Genomic DNA, 22756 nt, shown 5'->3' on the forward strand with positions numbered 1-22756 from the left:
TAAAAAAAAAAAAAAAAAAAGAAATAGGCTAAAACCAAGGGGTCATCTGGCTCGAAGTCACTCTTTTATAAAGGCAACAATGAATGCTTTGTGGAAGATACAGGCATGGTCCTCTATCATGAATGAAATGACTAAAGTTATTTTATTGCTTTACGTAAGAGTATTTTGAGAAGCTGTATGAAGTCTAAAAAAAATTAAGTCATATTATAAAACCACCAAAAAAAATGTTTAAAGAATTACAGCTGTGAGTCTGTTAAGAGAAAATAAATCACTGAATTACAGTTTGTTATTTCAGATTCTCATATATTGGCAACACCAAAATAAGGCATGTAAATATTTAAATTTTAAAGTCAAAACATACCCAGTCTTTGTTGATAGTCAAGAGATACTCAAGCCTAAGTCTCTCTCTTCTGATATAAATTACGATGAAATTGCTTAGAGGTGTAGGATTGCTAGATCATATGGTAAGTGAATGTTTAAAGAGTCTCTGAAGTGACCACACTTTTCCTGTGTTCCTCCATCTACTGGCTTTGGTGCAAAGGCGTACAGCCTCTCAGTCACAAGTTTCAGCTTCAGACATCATTTCTCACTCCAGTATCCAAAACAAAAATCAAAGGGCAGGGGCACCTGGGTGGTTCAGTCATCAAAGCATCTGCTTTAGGCTCAGGTCATGGGCCTCACATGGGGCTCCCTGCTCCGTGGGAAGCCTGCTTCTCCCTCTCCCACTCCCCTTGCTTGTGTTCCCTCTCTGTCAAATAACTACATAAAATCTTTAAAAAAAAAAAAAAAAAAGGAAATGGCAAGAGCAAAAAGACTTTCTCTGTATCTGTTTCTTGGTAAGGAAGAAAATTCTTCCCAGAGCCCAAAGCAAAGTTCCCCTCCTGCTAAGTGGCCAACAGGGAATACCACAATCCCTGAAATTCCCACTGTAAGCTCCTCAAAGAATGACATCAAGCCTAACCTGATGTTTAGAACACGGGATAATTTGGGCACCTGGGTGGCTCAGTCAGTTAAGCATCTGCCCTGAGGTCATGATCTCAGTCCTGGGACTGAGCCCCAGGTTGGGCTCCCTGCTCAGTCAGCCTCCCTGCTCACTGGGGAGTTTGCTTCTCCCTCTGCCCAAGCTCTTTCAAATAAACAAATAAAATCTAAAAAAAAAAAAAAAAAAAAAAGAAAAATAGGGACACCTAGATGGCTCAGTTGGTTGGACGACTGCCTTCGGCTCAGGTTATGATCCCGGAGTCCCAGGATCGAGTCCCACATCGGGCTCCCAGTCTCCATGGGGAGTCTGCTTCTCCCTCTGACCTTCTCCTCGTTCATGCTCTCTCTCACTGTCTCTCTCTCAAATAAATAAATAAAAATCTTTAAAATAAAAAAAAAAATAGAACACAGGATAAGTTTCAAGAGTGGTATCATACTAAAAGAAGGTACTGAGTAAATATTCAGTAAAAATGGTATCTGCATGTGTGCATATACTTGTGTGTGTGTGTGTGCGCGCACTAAAAGACCATCAAGAATTACAGAATAAAAAAATTAAAAGACAAATTAAGGACAAATAAAAGTCTTATAACTCATTTTAGCTTAAAAGAAAAAAGGACACTAAGAATATCACTTTAATTAATCTAACAAATGACCAAAATTGATTTATTTTAGTCGCAATACATTTCAGGAGTGTTATTATTAAAGGGAAGAACAATGTTTAGTATCAGGTCCTGATACTATTACTGTTTCTCTTTTCCACCAATTCCAATTATTAATGTCTCCCAAATGTTTCCTATTCTTACCACCCTACCCTCACTGTTCAGTCTATTCTCATCTAATGATTACTTTTCAGTTTTATTTACAATCACACCCTCAACAATTTCAAATATAAAATACAGTATTAACTATAGTCACCATGCAGTATATTACATCCCCAGAACTTAATTATCTTCTAACTCCAAGTTTGTACAGAAGTCTCCTCGTGTCTCCCTTAACCAGTTTCAGTTACCTATGGTAAACTTCCATCTGGGAGCAGGTAATCTTTCTTCTGCTGTATCATCAGAAAGTCAATAGAAGCCTATGGCTACGTCACAATGCCTGTGTCACTCCACTTCATCTCATCATGTAAAGCACTTGACCACCTCATAACGTCACAAGAATAAGAAGGGGAGGGGTGCCTGGGTGGGTTTGGCTTGAGTCATGATCCGGGCGGCCAGGATGGAGCCCCACATCAGGCTCCCTGCTCAGTGGGGAACCTGCTTCTCCCTCTCCCTCTACCACTCCCTCTGCTTGTGCACTCTCTCTCAAATAAATAAAATTTTAAAAGATAATAATAAAAAAAGGGGAATATAGGAGAGTAAGATCATCTACTATAGTATATTATTATAACTGTTCTACTTGTCAGTTGTTGTTAACTAACTGATAAAAGTTATCACAGGTATGTAATATAGGAAAAAACAGTATATAAAGGGTACAGTACTATCCATAATTTCAGGCATCCACTGGGGGTCTTGGAACTTATCTATCACAGGTAAGGTGGGGGACTACTGTACCTTTCAACTACCTTCACAACCCCCCTATACCTACTATTACCCCTGCCTCCTGCCTCAGGCAACTCCAATCTGTTGCTCTGAGTTCAGGTTTTTTAGATTCCATGTATGTGGGTCATACAGTATTTTGTCTTTCTCTGTCTTACTTCACTTAGCATAATGCCCTCAAGGGCCATGTTGTCACAAATGGCAGGATTTCATTTATTTTTATAGCTGAATAATATCTTTGTGGGGGTGTGTGTGGGTATGCGTGTATATGTCTATCTTTTGATGGGCATTTAGGTTGTTTCCATGTCTTGGCTATTGCACTTAATGCTGCTATGAACATGGGGATACATATAACTCTTATTTTTAATTTCTTGAGGAACATCCCTACTGTCTTCCCCAGTGTCTGTACCAATTTACATTTCTACCAACAGTGTACAAGGGCTCCCTTTTCTCCACATCCTCACCAACACTTGGTATTTCTTATCATTTTGATAGCAGTCATTTTAACAGGTGTGAAGTGTTACTTTATTGTGGTTTTGATTTGCATTTCCCTGATGATTAATACTGTTGATCATCTTTCCATATCCATGTTGGCCACCTGTATGTCTTCTTTGAAAAATGTCTTTTCAGTTCCTCTGCCCATTTTTTTTTAAAGATTTTATTTATTTATTTGACAGAGAGAGATCACAAGTAGGCAGAGAGGCAGGCAGAGAGAGAGAGAGAAGGAAGCCGACTCCCTGCTGAGCAGAGAGCCCAATACGGGACTCGATCCCAGGACCCTGAGATCATGACCTGAGCCGAAGGCAGCGGCTTAACCCACTAAGCCACCCAGGCGCCCTCCTCTGCCCATTTTTAATTAGGTGTTTTTCCTATTGACTTGAATTGTTTATATATTTTAGGTATTAACCACTTATCAGCTATAGGATTTGCAACTATTTTATCCCATTCAGAGCTTGTCTATTCATTTTATCGATGACTCCCTTTGATATGCAGAAGCTCTTGATTCTCGCACAGGTCATGGTCTTAGTGTTGTGAGATCAAGCCCTGCATCCGGCTCCACATGGAATCTGCTTGGGATTCTCTCTCTCTTTCTCTCCCTCTCCCTCCCTCCCTCTCCCCTTCCACCACCCCCACCCCAACTCCTATACACACACTCTCTCACTAAATAAATAAAGGGGGAAGAAAGGTTTTTAGTTTGATGTAATTCCACTTGTTTTGCTTTTGTCGTCTTTGTTTCTGCTGTTAAAATTTTTAAAAATCACTGTCAAGACTAGTACCAACTTGCTTATGCTCTGTGTTTTCTTCTAGAAGTTTTGTGGTTTCAGGTCTTACATTAAAGTCTATAATCAATTTTGAGTTCATTCTGGTGATAGAAGACAGGGGTCCAGTTTTCCCATTATGACTTTTTCTTTTTTTAAGATTTCATTTATTTATTCGACAGAGAGAGATCAAAAGTAGTCAGAGAGGCAGGCACGGAGGTGGGGGTTGGGGAGGGGAAGCAGGCTCCCTGGGGCTTGATTCCAGGACCCTGAGATCATGACCTGAGCCGAAGGCAGAGGCTTATTAACCCACTGAGCCACCCAGGTGCTCTCCATCTTATTGAAAACACTATCACCACTTATTGAAAACACTATCCCTTTTCTATTGTATATTCTTGGCTCCTTTGTTGTAAATTAATTGACCATTTATTCTGTTCCATTGATCAAAGTGTCTGTTTTTATCCCAATGCCATACTGCTTTGACTACTGTAATTTTGTCTTACGATCCAAAATCCGTAAGTGTGATATTTCCAGTTTTGTTCTTTGTCAGGATTGCTTAGACTAGGGTACCTAGGTGGCTCAGCTGGTTAAGTGTCTGCCTTCAGCTAAGGTCATGATCCCAGGGTCCTGGGATCGAGTCCCACATAGTGCTCCCTGCTCAGTAGGAAGACTGCTTTTCCATCTGTTCCTTCCCCCACTTGTGTGTGCACACACTTTCTCTCACTCTTGAGAAAATAAATAAAATCTTAAAAAAAAAAAAAAAAAAAAGATGGCTTAGACTATTGGGGTTATTTTGCAGTTCCATACTAATTTTAGGATTTTTTTTCTACTCATACTTTTTCAAACTTATTTTTCTGTGAAAAATGTCACTGGAATTTTGATACAGACTGCACTGAACTGAAAAATCGTAGATCACTTTGGGCAGTATGCACATTTTAACAATATTAATGCTTCCAAACCATGAGAACAGATTACCTTTCCATTTATTTGTATCTTCTTCAATTTCTTTCATCAATGTCTCAGTTTTCAGTTTTACCTCCCTGTTTAAATTTATTACCAGGTATTTTGTTCTTTTTGATACAATTACAAATGGGATTTTTAAAATTCCCATTTTCTGACAGTTCATTAGTGCATACAAATGCAGATTTTTGTACATCTATTTGTATCCTGCAACTTTACTGAATTTGTTCATTAGTTCTAATAGTTTTTTTTAAAGATTCTTTTTTATTAATTATTTATTTGACAGACAGAGGTCACAAGTAGGCAGAGAGAGAGAGAGAGAGATAGGAGAAGCAGACTCCCCGCTGAGCAGAGAGCCCTATGTGGGGCTCTATCCCAGGACCCTGGGATCATGACCTGAGCTGAAGACAGAAGCTTTAACTCACTGAGCCACCCAGGCGTCCCAGTTCTATTAGTTTTTTGATAGAGACTTTAGGGTTTGTATATATAATATCACATCATCCACAAACAGTGATAACTTTAGTTCTTCATTTCCAATTTTTTTTTTTTTTTTTTTTTTTTTTTTTTAAAGATTTTATTTATTTATCAGAGAGAGAGAGGTGGAGAGAGCAAGCACAGGCAGACAGAGTGGCAGGCAGAGGCAGAGGGAGAAGCAGGCTCCCCGCCGAGCAAGGAGCCCGATGTGGGACTCGATCCCAGGACGCTGGGATCATGACCTGAGCCGAAGGCAGCTGCTTAACCAACTGAGCCACCCAGGCGTCCCTTCATTTCCAATTTTGATGCCTTTTGGTTTCTTTCTTTCTTTAAGTAGGCTCCATGCCTAGCATGGGGCCCAATGGAGGGGTTGAATTCACAACTTTCGATAAAGCCCTGAGCTGAGATCAAGAGTAAGACACTTAGGGGTGCCTGATAAATAAATACATAAATCAAATCAAATCAAATCTTTAAAAAAAAGAGTAAGACACTTAATCAACTGAGCCAACCAGGCACCCCTTGATTTCTTTTTCTTGACTAATTGCTCTGGCAAGGACTTCAAATACTATGCTGATTTCTTCTTTGACCCATTGGTTGTTCAGTAGAATGCTGTTTAATCTCCATATACTTCTGAATTTTCCATTTTTCCTTGTAACTGATTTTTACTTTCATGCCATTGTGGTCAGAAAAGATGCTTGAGTGGCTAACAGGGGTTCTGGATCCAGCCCCATTTCGGGCTCCCTGCTCAATGAGGAGTCTGCTTCTCCCTCTCTCTGCCTCTCCCATGGCTCATACTCTCTCCTGCTTTCTCTGTCAAATAAATAAATAAAATCTAAAAAAGAAAAGAGAAGATGTTTGATATGCTTTGAGTCTTCTTAAGTTTATTAAGTCTTGTTTTGTGACCTAACATATTATCTATCCTGGAGATATTCTGTGTATGTTAAAAAGAATGGGTATTCTGCTGTCAAATGGAACACTGTGTAAATGTCTGTTAAGTCTGTCTAGTCTAGCGTATACTTTAAGTCCAATGTTTACTTACTGAGTATCTGTCTGAATGATCCATCCACTATTGAAAGTGGGGTACTGAAGTCTCCAATCATTATTGTGTTGCCATCGATTTCTCCCTATTATTGTTTACTTTATATATATTTAAGAGCTCCTATGTTGGGTGCATAAATATTTGCAAAAGTTATATCATCTTGTGGATTGTCAACATGTTGGACTGATAACATTACCATTATAATGACCTTGTTCTCATTAGAGAATCTGTCTTAAAACCCATTTAATCTGATGTAAGTATAGCTACCACTGCTTTCTTTTGGTTTCAATTTGTATGGAGTATCTTTTAACATCTCTTTCAGTCTGTGTGTGTTCTTAAAGCAGGTATCTCCTGTAGGCAGCATATAGTTGGGTCTTATCTTTTCATCCATTAACCAACTTTGTCTTTTGATTGGAGAAATTTAGTACATTTATATTTAAAGTCATTATTGATATATATGGACTTACTATTACCATTTTGTTAACTATTTTTCTAGCTGTTTTATAGTTCCTATCTTCTTTTCTTGTTCCCTTTGTCTCTTCCTTTATGACTTGATGATTTTATTTAGTGTGTGCTTAGATTCCTTTCACTTTCTCTTTTGTGTATCTTTTAAGTTTCAGTTTTGTAGTTGCAATGAGGCTTATATAAAATACATTTACAAGTCTATTTTAAGCTGATAACAACTTAAACTGTACACTAAAGCTCTATATTTTTACACACCCCCTCATTTTATGTTTTCTATGGCAAAATTTACATCCTTTTACCTTGTATACCCGTTAAGAAATTATTGTAGCTTGTTATTTTTTACTTATCTCTTTTAACCTTCATACTAGATTTATAAGTGATTTACCCATCACCAATATAATATTAAAGAATACCGAATTTAACCATATATTTAACTTTACCAGTGAGATTTACACACTCATGTTTTCCTGTTAGTAATTACCATGCTTTAGTTTCAGCTTGAAAAAATCCCTTTAACATTTCTTTTAAGGCTGGTCTAGTGGTAATGAACTCCTTCAATTTTTGCTTGTCTGGAAAATTCTTTATCACTCCTTTAATTCTAAAGGATTTCTGACCTCAGTGACTGACATTATGACCATTATTTTTAAGACTTTATCAAGTAAATCACTTATCTCTGTTTCTCAAGTTTTACCTTGTTCTTTTGTTCAGAAAATATTCCTCTGTTTCTTCATTCTCTTTGACTCTGTTGATTTCTGTGTACTGGATAAAACATCCACCTCTCCCAGTCTAGACAGAGTAGTCTCCTATAGATAAACCTTACTACTCAGCCAGGTCCTAGGTCCTGGCTGTTTCTCAAATCTTTGTGATTGTGCAAAGCCACCTTCTTTGTTCTTAATGGTGCCCAGTAACTAAGGATGTGCCAACACACGTCAATGACCCAAAGGGGAGGACCTGAGATGCCTGGGTGGTTCAGTCAGTTAAGTGGCTGCCTTCAGGTCAGGTCATGAGACTGGGGTCCTGGGATAGAGTCAGGGATTGGGCTCCATGCTCAGCGGGGAGCCTGCTTCTCTCTCTGCCTCGGCCTGCCACTCTGCCTGCTTGTGCTCTCTCTCTCTCTCTCTCTCTGACAAATAAATAAATAAATAAAATCTTTTAAAATAACAACAACAACAAAACCAAATGGGAAGACTTAAGTCAGCATTTAGATGAAGGCTAATAAGAAGCTGGACCTTCAGGCAGCAGCTTTTAAAGAATGAGAGTAGATCTTTCAGGGAGACTGAGAGCAGAGCTTTTTAATCTGCTCCCTCTGCATTGAGCCCTCAGGGCTATAGTCAGTTAAAAACTGTTTGTTATAGTCCTGTGGGACTCATAAACACAAGCCCTGCAGCCACCAGAGCCAGGCAACCATGCAGGTGCAATCCCAGGCAACAGCCACAAAAGCCTGGGTACCAGATGAGACTGTACAGATTTATTCTAAGGAGACACACTGGTGACGTGCTGTAGGCCAGAAGGAGAGTCCCGCATCAGGCTCCTTGCTCAGTGGGGAGACCGCTTATCCTTTGCCCCGCTCCCCCACTCATCTCCCTTTCTCTCTCTCTCTCTCTCTCAAAAATAAATAAATAAAATCTTAGAAAGAAAGAAAGAAAAGGCAAAAGAACCAGAATAGCCAACACATACTTCAAAGAGAAGAACAAAGTCGGAGGACTACACTACTCAACTTTAAGACTCACTATAAAGCTACCGTAATCAAGACAGTGTGATACAGGTGAAAGAATACACAAATAGATCAATGGAACAGAACAGAAGGCCCAAAAATAGGCCCACACAAATATAATCAAACTGATCTTTGACAAAGGAGCAAAGGCAATACAGTGGAGGATTATCTCTTCTAAAAATGGTGCTGGAAAAAATGGATACTACACGCAAAAAAGTGAATCTAAACACAGACCTCACACCTATCACAAAAATTAACTCAAAATGAAGGATAGCTCTAAATGGAAAACACAAAACTATAAAACTACTAGAAGGTAAAATAGAGAAAAACTAAGTGACCTTGGGTTTGGCAATAATTTCTCAGATCCACCACCAAAAGTGCAACCCATGAAAGAAAAACTGGTAAGCTGAATTTAATTAAAATTTAAAACTTCAAAAATTAAAAAATAAAAAATAATTTTAAAAATTGAATTGGAAACTTCTGCACTGCAAAAGTCATTGTTAAAAGAATGAAAAGACAAGCTACAGACTTGGTGAAATATTCACAAAACAAATACCTGAAAAAGGACTCTTAACCCAAAATTTAAAGAAAAAATAAATAAATATATAAATAAAAATAAATAAAAATGAGCAAACGGGGGCACCTGGCTGGCTGGCTCAGTTGGTAGAGCATGTGACTCTTGATCTCAGGGTTCTGGGTTCAAGCCCCACATTTGGTGTAGAACTTAATTTAAAAAAAGAAAAAGAGGGGCACCTGGGTGGCTCAGTGAGTTAAGGCCTCTGCCTTCAGCTCAGGTCATGATCCCAGAGTACTGGGATCGAGCCCCACATCGGGCTCTCTGCTCAGCAGGGAGCCTGCTTCCTCCTCTCTCTGCCTGCCTCTGCCTGCTTGTGATTTCTGTCAAATAAATAAATAAAATCTTTAAAAAAAAAAAGAAAGAAAGAAAGAAAATGGGCAAAGAATCTGAACAAACACCTCACAAAGACATACAGATCACAAAAATGAAAAGATGCTCAACATCATACGCCATTATGACATTGCAAATTCAAATAAGGTACCAACCACTACACTATTAGAACGGAAAGTACAAAATACTGTCAACACCAAATGCTGGTGAGGATATGGAGCAACAAGAACTCTCATTCATTGTTGGTTGGAATGCAAAATGGTACAGCTACAGTGGGAGGCAGTTTGGCAGCTTCTTAAAAAGCTAAACATATTTTTACCATATGATCCAGCAGTCCTTGGTACTTATTCAAAAGAACTGACAACTTAAAGGCCATACAAAAACCTTCACATAATGTTTATAGCAGCTAAACATAGTAAATGTTTTTATCTGAAATCGCCAAAAAGTAGAACCATTCAAGATATCTTCCAATAAATGAATGGATAAACTATGATACAGCCATGCAAAGGAATATTATTCAGCAATAAAAATAAATGAAGTATTAAGCCATGAAAAGAAATAGAGGAGCCTTCAAAGAACACTCACTAAGTGAAGGAAGCCAATCTGAAAATATTATATACTATATGATTCCAAGTATGACATTCTGGAAAAGGAAAAAATACGGAGGTAGTAAAAAGAACAGTAATTGCTACATATTCAGGGAGACAAAGGGAGAAAGGGATGAAAAGACAGAGGGGATTTTTGGAGCAATGAAACTAATCTATAAAATACTGTAATGGTAGATACATATAATTATGTGCTTGTCAAAACCCATAAAACAGGGGCACCTGGGTGGCTCAGTGGGTTAAGCCGCTGCCTTCGGCTCAGGTCATGATCTCAGGGTCCTGGGATCGAGCCCCGCATTGGGCTCTCTGCTCAGCGGGGAGCCTGCTTCCTCCTCTCTCTCTGCCTGCCTCTCTGCTTGCTTGTCTCTCTCTCTGTCAAATAAATAAATAAAATCTTTAAAAAAAAAAAACCATAAAACATATAAGACAAGGATTGGGTTCTAATGTAAACTATGGGCTTTAGTTAATAATAATACAGTCAACCCCTGAATAGCACAGGTCTACTTATAAAGGATTGTTTTTTATAAATACAGTATAATGTTATAAACATATTATCTCTTCCTTATTATTTTAATATTTTCTTTTCTCTAGCCTACTTTAAGAATACAGTATATAATACATACAACACACAAATCTGTGTTGACTATGTTATTAGTGAGGCTCCTTGTCAACAACAGACTAGCAGTAGTTTTTGAGAAGTCAAGAGTTTTAAGTAGATTCTCAGCTGTACTGGAGAGCTGGCATCCCTAACCCCCACACTAATCAAAGGTCAACTATAATTTTAAATAAGCATGCATTATTTTAGTTATTTTTTAAAAATCATTAGATAAAAATTCTCTCAATTTTCTAACACAAACCAGCAGAAACATGTCTGCAAAGTTATCTATCTTTACATTACCTTCTTCCTATCTCATACAGAATAGGCGGTCCTCTCACCCAAGGCAAGTAACTTATAAACTTTACTATATCATCTCTCTCACCTCTACCTTTATTCTCTCCCTCTCTCCTGATCCCCTACAATGAGCACCAAACATGTTCAAAACAGTCCCATTAAAAATACAAGACCCAACACCCATACCTTGATCATTATCTCTGGTCCAGCTACCATCCTCTCTCCCATGGGCCCTTCACAACCAAACTGAAGAGTTGTCCTCACTCATAGTTTCTATTTCCTTATTACTGAACACTGTGTAATAGGGTTTTTAATCCCATCCCCCCAAACCATTTTTACCTTTCTTTTCCCCAGGTAAACCACACCCTTGAGGTTAAATCTGAGGAACACCATTCAGTCCTTATCTTTTTCATCCCCCCACACTGGTGGTTGGCCTTTTGCTCTTATTTTAAACAATTTTTTCCCCTTTGAGTTCATGCTGTCACTCTCTTCTGTCTTTCTATATCTCTGACTGATCCTTTTTTTTTTTTTTTAAGGTAGGCTCCTGGGCTTGGAGCTGAACACAAGACTTGAACTCACTACCCTGAGATCAAGACCTGAACTGAGATGAAGAACTGAGCTGAGATCAAGAGTCAGACCCTCAACCCCATGAACCACCCAGGTGCCCTAACTGCTCCTTTACTCAGCCTGTGCTTAAATGGTTTCATTTCCTCTGACTGGGTCAAACCTCTCTTCTCACTCAATACAACTTCATGGATTCCAGTCACGCATGCATTCAACATAAATGTATTAAGCATTTATTACGTAAAAGATACTGTTCCCAGGCACTGATCCATTATTCTAAGCATCCGTATCATATGTTCATTAACATGCTGATACATCCTAATTTACATTTCCAGCCCTTCTCCAGAGGTTGAGATCTATATGGTCATAAGTATACTTAATTTTTCTACCTAAACATAAAAAATGCCGATACTTCAAACTGAACAGTTTAAAATGAACTCATCTCTTGGCTCCCATTTCTCCCACCACCCTCTCCTCCCCAAGAAAATTTGAAACCTTCTTTCTTCTCTTCGATCTCATCTCAAAGCATCGACCTCATGACCTAAACAAGAGACTACTAACCATCGACCTCATGACCTAAACAAGAGACAAAAGAACTGTCAGTTTTAACTCTTAACACTCAAATCTAGAAGTTTTCTCCGTGTTGATTTAGTACCACTGTGGCAAAGAAACAATCCTCCCAGAGGGATGGAACACAATCTCACAACTGATCTCCTTGCTCCCGGTTTCCCCTCTCAACTAGTGGGTCTCCACAGCAATTTGCACACCACTGCAGCCTAAGGGAACTTTCTTAAAAGGCTGGCCTGATATGTTATCTTCCAACTCAAACTTTCAATGGCTGCTCAATAGCCTTAGAGAAAAGGTAAAATCTCTTAAGTGGCTTAAAGTCCTTCCTGATCTGGCACTTCCTAACCTCTCCAGCTTCATTTCACTTCAATACTTCCCTTGCAGTGAATGTTAATGAACACCAAACTTAACTCATTTCTTCTCAAAGACCCCCAGCCTGGACTCCTTAAGTTAACTTGTGCTCCTTTGTAGCCTTTACCCTAAATGTCCCTTTCTCTGGAAAACCTTTCCTGACTCAATTCTGTGTTACGTGTCCCTCGCATGTACTCTTTCAGTATGGCATTTGTTAAGACGGTGAAACTACTCTGTATGATACTATAATGGTGGATATATGTCATTATACATTTTTCTGAAACCACAGAACGTACAACACCTCGAGTGAACCCTAATGGAAACCAGAAGCTTTGGGTGATTATGATTTGTCAATGTAGGCTCATCAATTATAACAAATGTATTGATGGGTGGGGGGTGTTGATAATGGGGGAGCTATGCATGTTTAGGGGATATATGAAGGGTAAATCTCTATATCTTTTTCTTTAATTTTACTGTGAACCTAAAACTGCTCTAAAAAATGAAGTCTTAAAAAAAGCAGACATACACACGTTTGTTTATACACATCTTAAAATATTATTTCTACATAAAAGAACTTTAAGGGATTAATAGCCATTACTGAAGGAGTCCACATAATTTCTAGGTGTTGAAAAGGAAAAGCACTTATATCTATTCGAAGTGGAATTCTTGGGAGGCGCCTGGGTGCCTCAGTGGGTTAAAGCCTCTGCCTGCGGTTCGGATCATGATCCCAGGGTTCTGGGATTGAGCCGAGCCCCGTATTGGGCTCTCTGCTCGGTTGGGAGCCTGCTTCCCTTCCTCTCTCTGCTTGCCTCTCTGCCTACTTGTGATCTCTGTCAAATAAATAAATAAACTGTTTAAAAACAAACAAACAAGCAAACAAAGTGGAATTTTGGGGAAGCCTGGGTGGCTCAGTCCGTTAAGCCTCTGTCTTCATTTCAGGTCATGATCCCACATGGGGCTCCTTGCTCAGGAGGGAGCCTGCTCCTCCCTCTCCCTGCCACTCCCCCTGCTTGTGCTCTTTCTCTCCCTGTCAAATAAATAAAATCTTAAAAAACAAAGAACAACAACAACAAAAAAAAAACCACCAAAAAAAAACAAAGTGGAGTTCTTAATTCAACCAACAAACATGTAGTGAGTACGTAAAACTAAGATAGTCACCAGGGATATAATGGTGACATTAACATATATGTAGTTCCTGTGCTCATAGAACTTACAGTTCTAAGAGGTGGCATCACAATCAATCACAGGAATAAAAGAAATACAAAGAAAACAAAGATCTGCTGAAATAAAGATTATGAGGAAGTCAAAAGAGAGAGTTTTAGATAGAGGGAGATTAAAACCATTATTAGTATAAAAAATAAAAAATTATATAAAAACAAAAACAAACAAACAAAAAAAACCCATTATTAGAAGCCACACTTAAACAGTGTCCTCAAGGATGAGAAGGAGACAACCTTATCAAGAGCTAGGAACAGGGACGCCTGGGTGGCTCAGTTGGTTGGACGACTGCCTTTGGCTCAGGTCATGATCCCGGAGTCCCGGGATCGAGCCCCGCCTCCATGGGGAGTCTGCTTCTCCCTCTGACCTTCTCCTCACTCATGCTCTCTCTCACTGTCTCTCTCTCAAATAAATAAATAAAATCTTTAAAAAAAAAAAAAAAAAGAGCTAGGAACAGAGTCTCCAGAGAAAGGAACAGCCCATAAAAAAAGACTTGGTGGAAGAAGACCAACAAGTTCTCAAGGTGAAGGCACAGTAGGAATCCATCATTCAGGACTTTTATAGATCACTGATACAGCAAGAAGAAGCCATTTAAACATTTAAAGCAGTGGAAGGACATTTATATATGAAGGGATTTAGGGCTTACAAAAGACATTTACATTTATTTTTATTTTATATTTAAACTTAAATCAGTTAACATGTGCTGCATTATTAGTTTCAGGGGTGGAATTTAGTGATTCATCAGTTGCACAGAATACCCAGTGCTCATTCCATCAAGTGCCCTCCTTAATGCCCATCACCCAATTACCCACCTCCCCTCCAGCAACTCTCAGATTCCTATAGTTAACAGTCTCTTATGGTTTGTCTCCCTTTGTTTTCATCTTATTTTATATTTCCTTCCCTTCCTCTATATTCATATGTTTTGGTTCTTAAATACTACCTACGAGTGAAATTATACAGTATTTGTCTTTCTCTGACTAACCTATTTCACTTAGCATAATACCATCTAGTTCCACCCACGTCATTGCAAATGACAAGATTTTTGATGGCTGAATAATATTCCCGTGTGTGTGTGTGTGTGTGTGTGTGTGTGTGTAGAAGAATATGTATATACACACACATCTTCTTTATCCATTCATCTGTTGATGGACATCTGAGCTCTACATATTTTGGCGACTGTGGACATTGCTGCTTATAAACAGTGGCGTGTATGTGCCCTTTCAAATCACTGTTTGCATCCTTTGGATAAATAGCTAGCAGTACAACTGCTAGGTGGTAGGGTAATTCTATTTTTAACTTTTTGAGGAATTTCATACTCTTTTCCAGAACAGCTGCACCAGTCTGCACTCCCACCTATAGTGTAAGAGGGTTCCCCTTTCTCCACATCCTCACCAATATCTGTTGTTTTGTGACTTGTTAACTTTAGCCATTCTCACCGATGGTGGTTTTGATTTGTATCTGCCAAGTGATATTTACATTTTTAAAATGATTAACTTTGGGTGCTATGTGATCTCTTCAGTGAAATGAACTTAGACTTACCTGCCCTGATAAAAGCCAATTATTCCTTGCCATAGATGAGGAAACTGAAGCTCAGAGGGTTATATTCACTAACTAGGTCACAGTCAAACCGGCTGGGTTTGACTCTGCTCTCTCACCTGCCGCATGTACCAAAAAACCCTGCACTCACTTACTCACCCATTCAGCCCCACTGAATCGAAAGTACACTGGCTTCACAACTGTCCTCCTGAAACAATAAAAAAATAAAAGTGTGTGGTGTTTTTTATATGTGTCCACAATTTTTTTTTTTTAAACTAGGAAGCCAGCCTAATTCTTCCTCCCTTGAATAACTTAAAATTCCTTCTATTTCCCTCACCGATGCTCTTCATCACTTGGAACACTATATTTATGGCCCCTTTTTGTGGCAGAATTTCTCCCTGGGATCTCATTTGCATTTTTTAATTGAAGCTTTATTGAGATATAATTTATATACCATATAACTCATCTAAAGCACATTTCTGTTTTAAAAATAATTTGGAGGTTGGGCGCCTGGGTGGCTCAGTGGGTTAAGCCGCTGCCTTCGGCTCAGGTCATGGTCCCAGGGTCCTGGGATCGAGTCCCATATCTGGCTCTCTGCTCAGCAGGGAGCCTGCTTCCCTCTCTCTCTCTCTGCCTGCCTCTGTCTACTTGTGATCTCTGTCAAATAAATAAATAAAATCTTTTTAAAAAAAAATAAATAAATAATTTGGAGGGGGTGTGCCTGGGTGTCTCAGTGAGTGAAGCCTCCGCTTTCAGCTCAGGTCATGGTCTCAGGGTCCTGGGATGGAGCCCCGCATCAGGCTCTCTGCTCAGCAGGGAGCCTACTTCCTCCTCTCTCTCTGACTGCCTCTATGCCTACTTGTGAACTCTCTTGTTTCAAATTTTTTAAATTAAATAAATAAATAAACAAATAAAATAAAATTGGGGGGCGCCTGGCTGGCTCAGTTGGTGGAATATGCAACTCTTGATCTCAGGTTTGTGAGTTCAAGCCCCATGTTGGGTGTAGGGACTACTAAAAATAAAATCTTTAAAACTAATAATTAATAAATAAAACAAAATAAATTTTGAACTTGGGAGATATCAAATTTAGCCCACAATTAGTACAACTGACTTTTCTTGAGCTCAGTCACCTGGGAAATACTTAGAGCTTCCTTAGTTGGCTCATTCATTTCACCAACCTAACAGGAATGGTAAGGGACCTAGGCCTAAAGGAACTATCCTGCCATATACTGAGAAAAGGAGACTGTACCTCCTGCTTTTGGCTTCATCTCTAAATCTTGTTCATAATAAATTTGGTAAGGACTGTGAAAAGTAAAAGCAGTTATATCTATTTAAAGCGGAATTCTTGGGATGCCTAGGTGTCTCAGTCAATTAAGCGTCCGCCTTCAGCTCAGGTCATAATCCCAGAGTGCTGGGATCAAGCTCCACATTGGGCTCCCTGCTCAGCAGGGAGTCTGCTTCTCCCTCTGCCCCTCCTCGTGCTCTCTTGCTCTCTCTCAAATAAATAAATAATATCTTAAAAAAGAAATTTGGGGGACGCCTGGGTGGCTCAGTTGGTTAAGCAGCTGCCTTCGGCTCAGGTCATGATCCCAGCGTCCTGGGATCGAGTCCCACATCGGGCTCCTTGCTCAGCGGGGAGCCTGCTTCTCCCTCTGCCTCTGCCTGCCATTCTGTCTGCCTGTGCTCGCTCTCTCCCCGTCTCTCTCTCTGATAAATAAATAAAATCTTTAAAAAAAAAAAAAAAAAAAAAAAAAAAAAAAAAAAAAAAAAAAAAAAAAAGAAATTTGGTAAGGACTTCTTCATATAGAAGCCAACTGTGATATTGAAAGGTTTAATCAGAGAGGAGCAAAAATATGCATTTATATAAATATTTTTATAAATATTATAAATAAATTATATATAGTTTATCACTTCGCTGTTGTGGCCTCAAAATACATGTACCTAACCTTCTCTTTCCTATGACATATTAGTATGGCTTTTCAAACTTTATATGGTTCTGACAATAATGCATGGTCCTTCTGGAAAGAATAGTTACAACTGAATTACTTTCAATCTGGTTCAAAGTATATTATTCCTGAAAGGCATTCCTTGAAACCTGCAGCATAAATTAGGCATTATCTCTGTTTTCATCACCCTGATAAAAATTTTCTTCACTACTTTTGTCTTCTTACTGTTGTTATTGTTGTTAATTCATTATACTCTATTCTTTCAGTAAGGTTTAATGGGTATAAACCTATAGTTATAACATCTTCTTTCCTGGAGAACTATTTACTTTGAATGAAAGGTTTAACTATTTACTTTGAATGAATCTTCAAATTTACTGTGAAGCTGGATAAAATCTGGATTTATCCAGATTGTCATCCATTAGGACTCTGAGCTGCCTGACTTCTTGTTACTTCATAAACTTTATCACATTATATATATTATATATATACTTCTCAAATTATATATACTTTTCTCAAATTTTATGTATATATAATACTTCTCAAAACTACATATAATTTTCTTTTTTTAATATTTTATTTATTTATTTGACAGAGAGAGATCACAAGTAGGCAGAGCAGCAGGCAGAGAGAGAGGGGGAAGCAGGCTCCCTGGGATCATGACCTGAGCTGAAGGCAGAGGCTTTAACCCACTAGCCACCCAGGCTCCCCTCAAATTATATATACTTTTCAAGTATTACTAAAATGTATCTAATCTCTAAGGATAAAAATGTGACATCTGATAATATTCAAAAGAAATATACCACCTTTTTTTCCCCAAATACGTTTTGAGTAAGCACTTTTAGAAAAAACTGGCGTGATTACTTGAAGAAAGCAGGACGTATTTGGATGTTAAATTATTGGAAGTTTTTCTCAAAGTTATCTTAATTTCTCATGCTAATCTTCTTTTATTTTAAGTTACAGACATAAAATGTAACACCCTTCCCTAGAATGAATTAAAATCATAAAAGGATAATACTCCTAGTCTAAAAGGTTTAAAATAGAACAAAACTGAATGATGGCCTAAGCACACCAAGGCTTTTTATCATTTTCAAGATGATTCCATTAAAAAGGCATGCATCAAGAAACAAACTCACTGATGCAAAGGCTGCAATGCTCAGAAGAACCAGATATCAAACATAAGGACTCATGACCATTTCAAAGGCATATGGTGGTAAAGTGAAGAGCGGGCATCCCATCTAAAGCACAGCTATGTCTCAGTCCCTGTTGACGTCTACCATGTAAGAATACAGACCCAATGCTGCCAGCACTGATTTTTCAGGAGTTGTTATTGGTCACTGAAATGTCAATAAAATCTCCCCAATTTCAGAGGCGTGTGGGGGAGCTCAGTTGATAAAGCATCTGACTTCAGTTCAGGTCATGATTTCAGGGTCCTGGGATCAAGCTCCCCACCCCCACCCCCATGGAGCTCCCGCATCCAGTCCCTTGCTCACCCCTCAGGCTCCCTGTTTAGCAGGGAGTCTGCTTGTTCCTTTCCTTCTGCCCCTCCCACCACCCCTGCTCTCTTTCAAATATATAAATAAAATCTTTAATATCTCCCTATTTTTATATGTTGGCAATTAATTTTTAAAAATTTTAAATATCCAAAACACCCATTTGCAACCTCTCGTCTAAAGCTGTTCAAGTGAAATATAGCTTTGAAAGTCTTTAGCATAAATAATCTATGTTGCCAAAAACAAGGATGGGTACTCAAAGAAGAAAATTATCCTGTTTAAACTAAAAAGTACCTATTCACTCTAGAAAAAAAAAAAAAAAAAAAAAAAAATCTTATGAAAAGTGAAAGTCTGACATAATGGTAACATTTTCTACCAAATAGTTCAGAATATCATGGCTAGTGCTATTAACTAGATCGATTTAATTCATTTGTTTCTTATTCAAGGGAATATTTACATTTCTTAATTTCACATCCAAATGAGAACAATTTCGGTATTATTCTCAGAAAATAAGCAGTTTTCAAAACAAAAGTTTATTCCACATTAGATAATGGTATGACATTTATACCATTTATATGATAAACAAATATATTTATATGCATTTATATGACAAATAGATGGCGTTATAAAGGGAAAAGGCTATCATATATAAAATTACAAGTCCAGGGCACCTGGGTGGTTAGATGGTTAAAGCTTCAGCCTTCTGCTCAGGTCATGATACCAAGGTCCTGGGATTGGGCCTCATATCAGGCTCTCTGCTCAGCAGGGAGCCTGTTTCCCTTCCTCTCTCTCCACCTGCCTCTTTGCATGCTTGTGATCTCTGTCTGTCAAATAAATAAATAAAATCTTAAAAAAAAAAATTACAAGTCCATGGGCTGATGATGAATGTAGCTGTTTCTGATACTGAGATGGGTTATAGCCACAGACATTGCAAATTTCATTTAAAATCATCTAGTCAAAGACAACACTAATATTGATAACGTTTTCTTATTAGGAAATGATCATATCATTAAACTTTCCTTGAGCAAGCAAGGCAGCCAAAAGAGGGGAAGGAGGGGACTGGAGTGGTTTTTGTTGTTGTTGTTGTTTTTTAAGATTTTATTTATTTATTTGACAGAGAGAGAGAGAGAGAGAGATCACAATTAGACAGAGAGGCAGGGGGTCGGGGGGTGGCAGGAAGCAGGCCCTCGCTGAGCAAAGAGTCAGATGCGGGGCTCAATCCCAGGACCCTGAGCCGAAGGCAGAGGCTTAACCCACTGAGCCACCCATTTACTCCATGGGAGACTGGAGTTTTAACAGCTATATACAGAAAGCCTGAATTCGCTTCCTGTATTTCCCATTAACTTATTGATAAGCCACACAAGGCAGTAATAAATCTCACCTCTAATTAGATCTTATGTAACATTTCATTGTATTTGTATACTTAATTACCCTAAATAGTAACTATCTTCTACCTTCTGAAATCCTTATTCTAGAACATGTTTTACTTCTCTCATGGAGCATAAAGGATTATAACAGGAGTGTTCCCATATTCAGCTTTCTCTTTCTCAGTTTCATGTATGAACTAGGTACAATGGAATCTGATTCTTTCTCCTAAAGGCGCTGAGCTACTTTTCATCTTAGGTACTTACCATACTCTTACTTGGTACCTGGAAACAAAGGTTTAAAACTCAGTTAACTCTAAAGTTTAAGTTAGGGCTGCACTTTAATCAGTATGAAAGGCATTACACTACTATCTTCTGCTTGCTTTTATCATGAATAAGTCTTCATTTTGCACTGTATTTACTGGGAACTGCAAGGGCTGCTGTTGAAAATCTGACAGCATTATAAATACAAATACTACTCTATTTTTATCTAACTCTTGTCCAGTTACAAACACTATTTCTTAATCAATGGCTAAACACATAGGCAACTTCACCCATCTAATTAGAATGTTTAAAGTTATATTTATCCCCCTCTTCAAAGGGCCATTATCTGTTTATTCTCTCATAAGGAATAGTTTCTTTCTATACTTTTTTTTTTTTAAAGGATTGTATTTATTTATTTGACAGAGAGAGGGAGTGTTGGAGAGAGCGAGAGAGCGTGAGTGGGGGGGTGCAGAGGGAGAAGCAGACTCCCCACTGAGCAGGGAGCCCCAATATGGGGCTCAATCTCAGGACCCCAGGATCACGACCTGATGCTTAACTGACTTGAGCCACCCAGGTGCCACTTTCTATATTCTTAATACAAAGCCACTCTATCTCAGATTTTATTAATCTCTGCATATACTTTACAGGACATAATGAAAAACCTAGGGATAGTTCACATCTGTCACACTGTAGAACAGGGACAACTATACTATCCAAAATTTATTGGGCTTTTATGTGCCAGACACTTTTTAAGTGATTTAAATATATTAATTCATTAAATTTTTCTACAATCCTATGAAACAGTAATATTTTTACCACCATCCTCATTTCACAGATGAGGAAACCAAGTAAAGTACCTAAGATTCATAAACCTAGTAAGAAATGGAGCCAGCACACTTGGCAGCCTGACTCAAGAATTCTTTATAAACACTATACTGATTACCAAAACTTACATGAAGTATATGATTGCCTTAAGACGGCATATTCTTGTAACCTGAGATTAAAATGAACCCCACCCAACTTCTTCAGTGATTAAGATTCATCACTAACTGGGGACACCTATGTAGCTCAGTTGGTTAAGGGTCTGCCTTTGGCTCAGGTCATGGTCCCAGGGTCCTGTGATCAAGCCCCACGATGGGCTCTCTGCTCAGCGGGGAGCCTACTTCTCCCTCTCCCTCTGCTGCTCCCCCTGCTTGTGTTCTCTCACTGTCAAAGAGATAAATAAAATCTTTAAAAAAAAGGGGGGGGGGCACCTGGGTGGCTCAGTTGGTTGGACGACTGCCTTCAGCTCAGGTCATGATCCTGGAGTCCTGGGATCGAGTCCCGCATCGGGCTCCCAGCTCCATGGGGAGTCTGCTTCTCCCTCTGACCTTCTCCTCGCTCATGCTCTCTCTCACTGTCTTTCTCTCAAATAAATAAATAAAATATTTAAAAAAAAAAAAAAGGTTCATCACTGACTGGCACAACAGATACAAAAGATTATCACAAGAAAATGTATTCTTTTAGGAAATATGAGTACATCTTCACGTATATTCAAGTTTTCTCAAGAAGATGCTACTGGCCTAATGTGTAAGGTACAATTTATTATTATACAGTCCAATGCTCTATAACATGTTAGGTAGGGCACATTTTGAATTTATAAAAGTATCTTAACCATAAGAACTTGATTAATACAAAATTTAGTACAGAATACTTTTTGTCCTTTCAGTTTTTGTGATATCTGGAACAATTGATACTTTTTCCTATGATCTTTCTCTATAACTAAGCTACAGTAAAAGAAAAGTATTTATTTTAAGGAGAATGGAAAAGCATGAGTTCAAGTGGTCTTTCAATGATATTTTACCTTCACTGGGATATGGCTATAGTTACATTATATAACTCAGATGCAGCATAGCAAGCTTCTATTTGAATTCTACAAATATACATGACCAGCAATAAACTTCCCCTTTCATTATTTTCAGTAAAGCTAACTGAATTTCATTGATTAGCAGAGGTCAGTGTGAGGAGTTAAGACTAAGAGACAATTCACAATCTTGACAACTATTAGTACTAAATAATTCTCATATTATAATGGATTATCTCAGAGCAAGAAAAACTATAGTACTAGAATCATAAAAGACTTTATCTAACCATTTCTATGAAAAATTAATTAAAGTTGGAAGAATTAGGGACACCTAGATGGCTCAGTCGGTTAAGGGTTAAGTGTCAGCCTTTTGCTCAGGTTGCTCTTTCTCTCTCTCTCCCTCCCTCCTGCATGCACTCTTTCTCTCAAATAAATAAAATTTTAAAAAATAAATAAAATTAGGAAAAATTAGATTCATGAGTACCCTAAGATTTGAAAGAGAGTGTGCATGTGCATGAATACACACACACACACACACACACACACACAGACACAAATTGGGGAGGGACAGAGGAGAGAGGGAGAGAGAAATCCTAAAAGCAGACTCCCCGCTGAGCACAGAGCCCAACTTGGGGCTGGATTCTAGGACCCTGAAGTCATGACCTAGGCTGAAATCAAGAGTCAGAAGCTCAACCAATTAAGCCATCCAGGCAGGCACCCCTTGAATACTTTTTTTTTCTTTTTAAAGATTTTATCCATTTATTTGACACAAAGAGAGA

The 22756-nt window shown here is 38.5% G+C and overlaps 1 protein-coding gene across 13 annotated transcripts in view; it reads right to left on the minus strand.

The window, feature by feature from the left end:
• Positions 1–22756, minus strand: part of CSNK1G1 (casein kinase 1 gamma 1) — a 198186-nt gene that overhangs the window by 116455 nt on the left and 58975 nt on the right. For 2 of the 13 annotated variants that reach the window (XM_059180768.1, XM_059180771.1), the window contains exon 2: positions 15230–15278. The exons of the other annotated variants lie outside the window; for them this stretch is intronic. The gene's annotated coding sequence lies outside the window, so the exon portion shown is untranslated. The remainder of the gene's footprint in view (positions 1–15229; positions 15279–22756) is intronic. 13 annotated transcript variants of the gene reach the window in all.

The sequence above is a fragment of the Mustela lutreola genome, chromosome 7, assembly GCF_030435805.1.
Source record: "Mustela lutreola isolate mMusLut2 chromosome 7, mMusLut2.pri, whole genome shotgun sequence".
NCBI lineage: Eukaryota > Metazoa > Chordata > Mammalia > Carnivora > Mustelidae > Mustela > Mustela lutreola.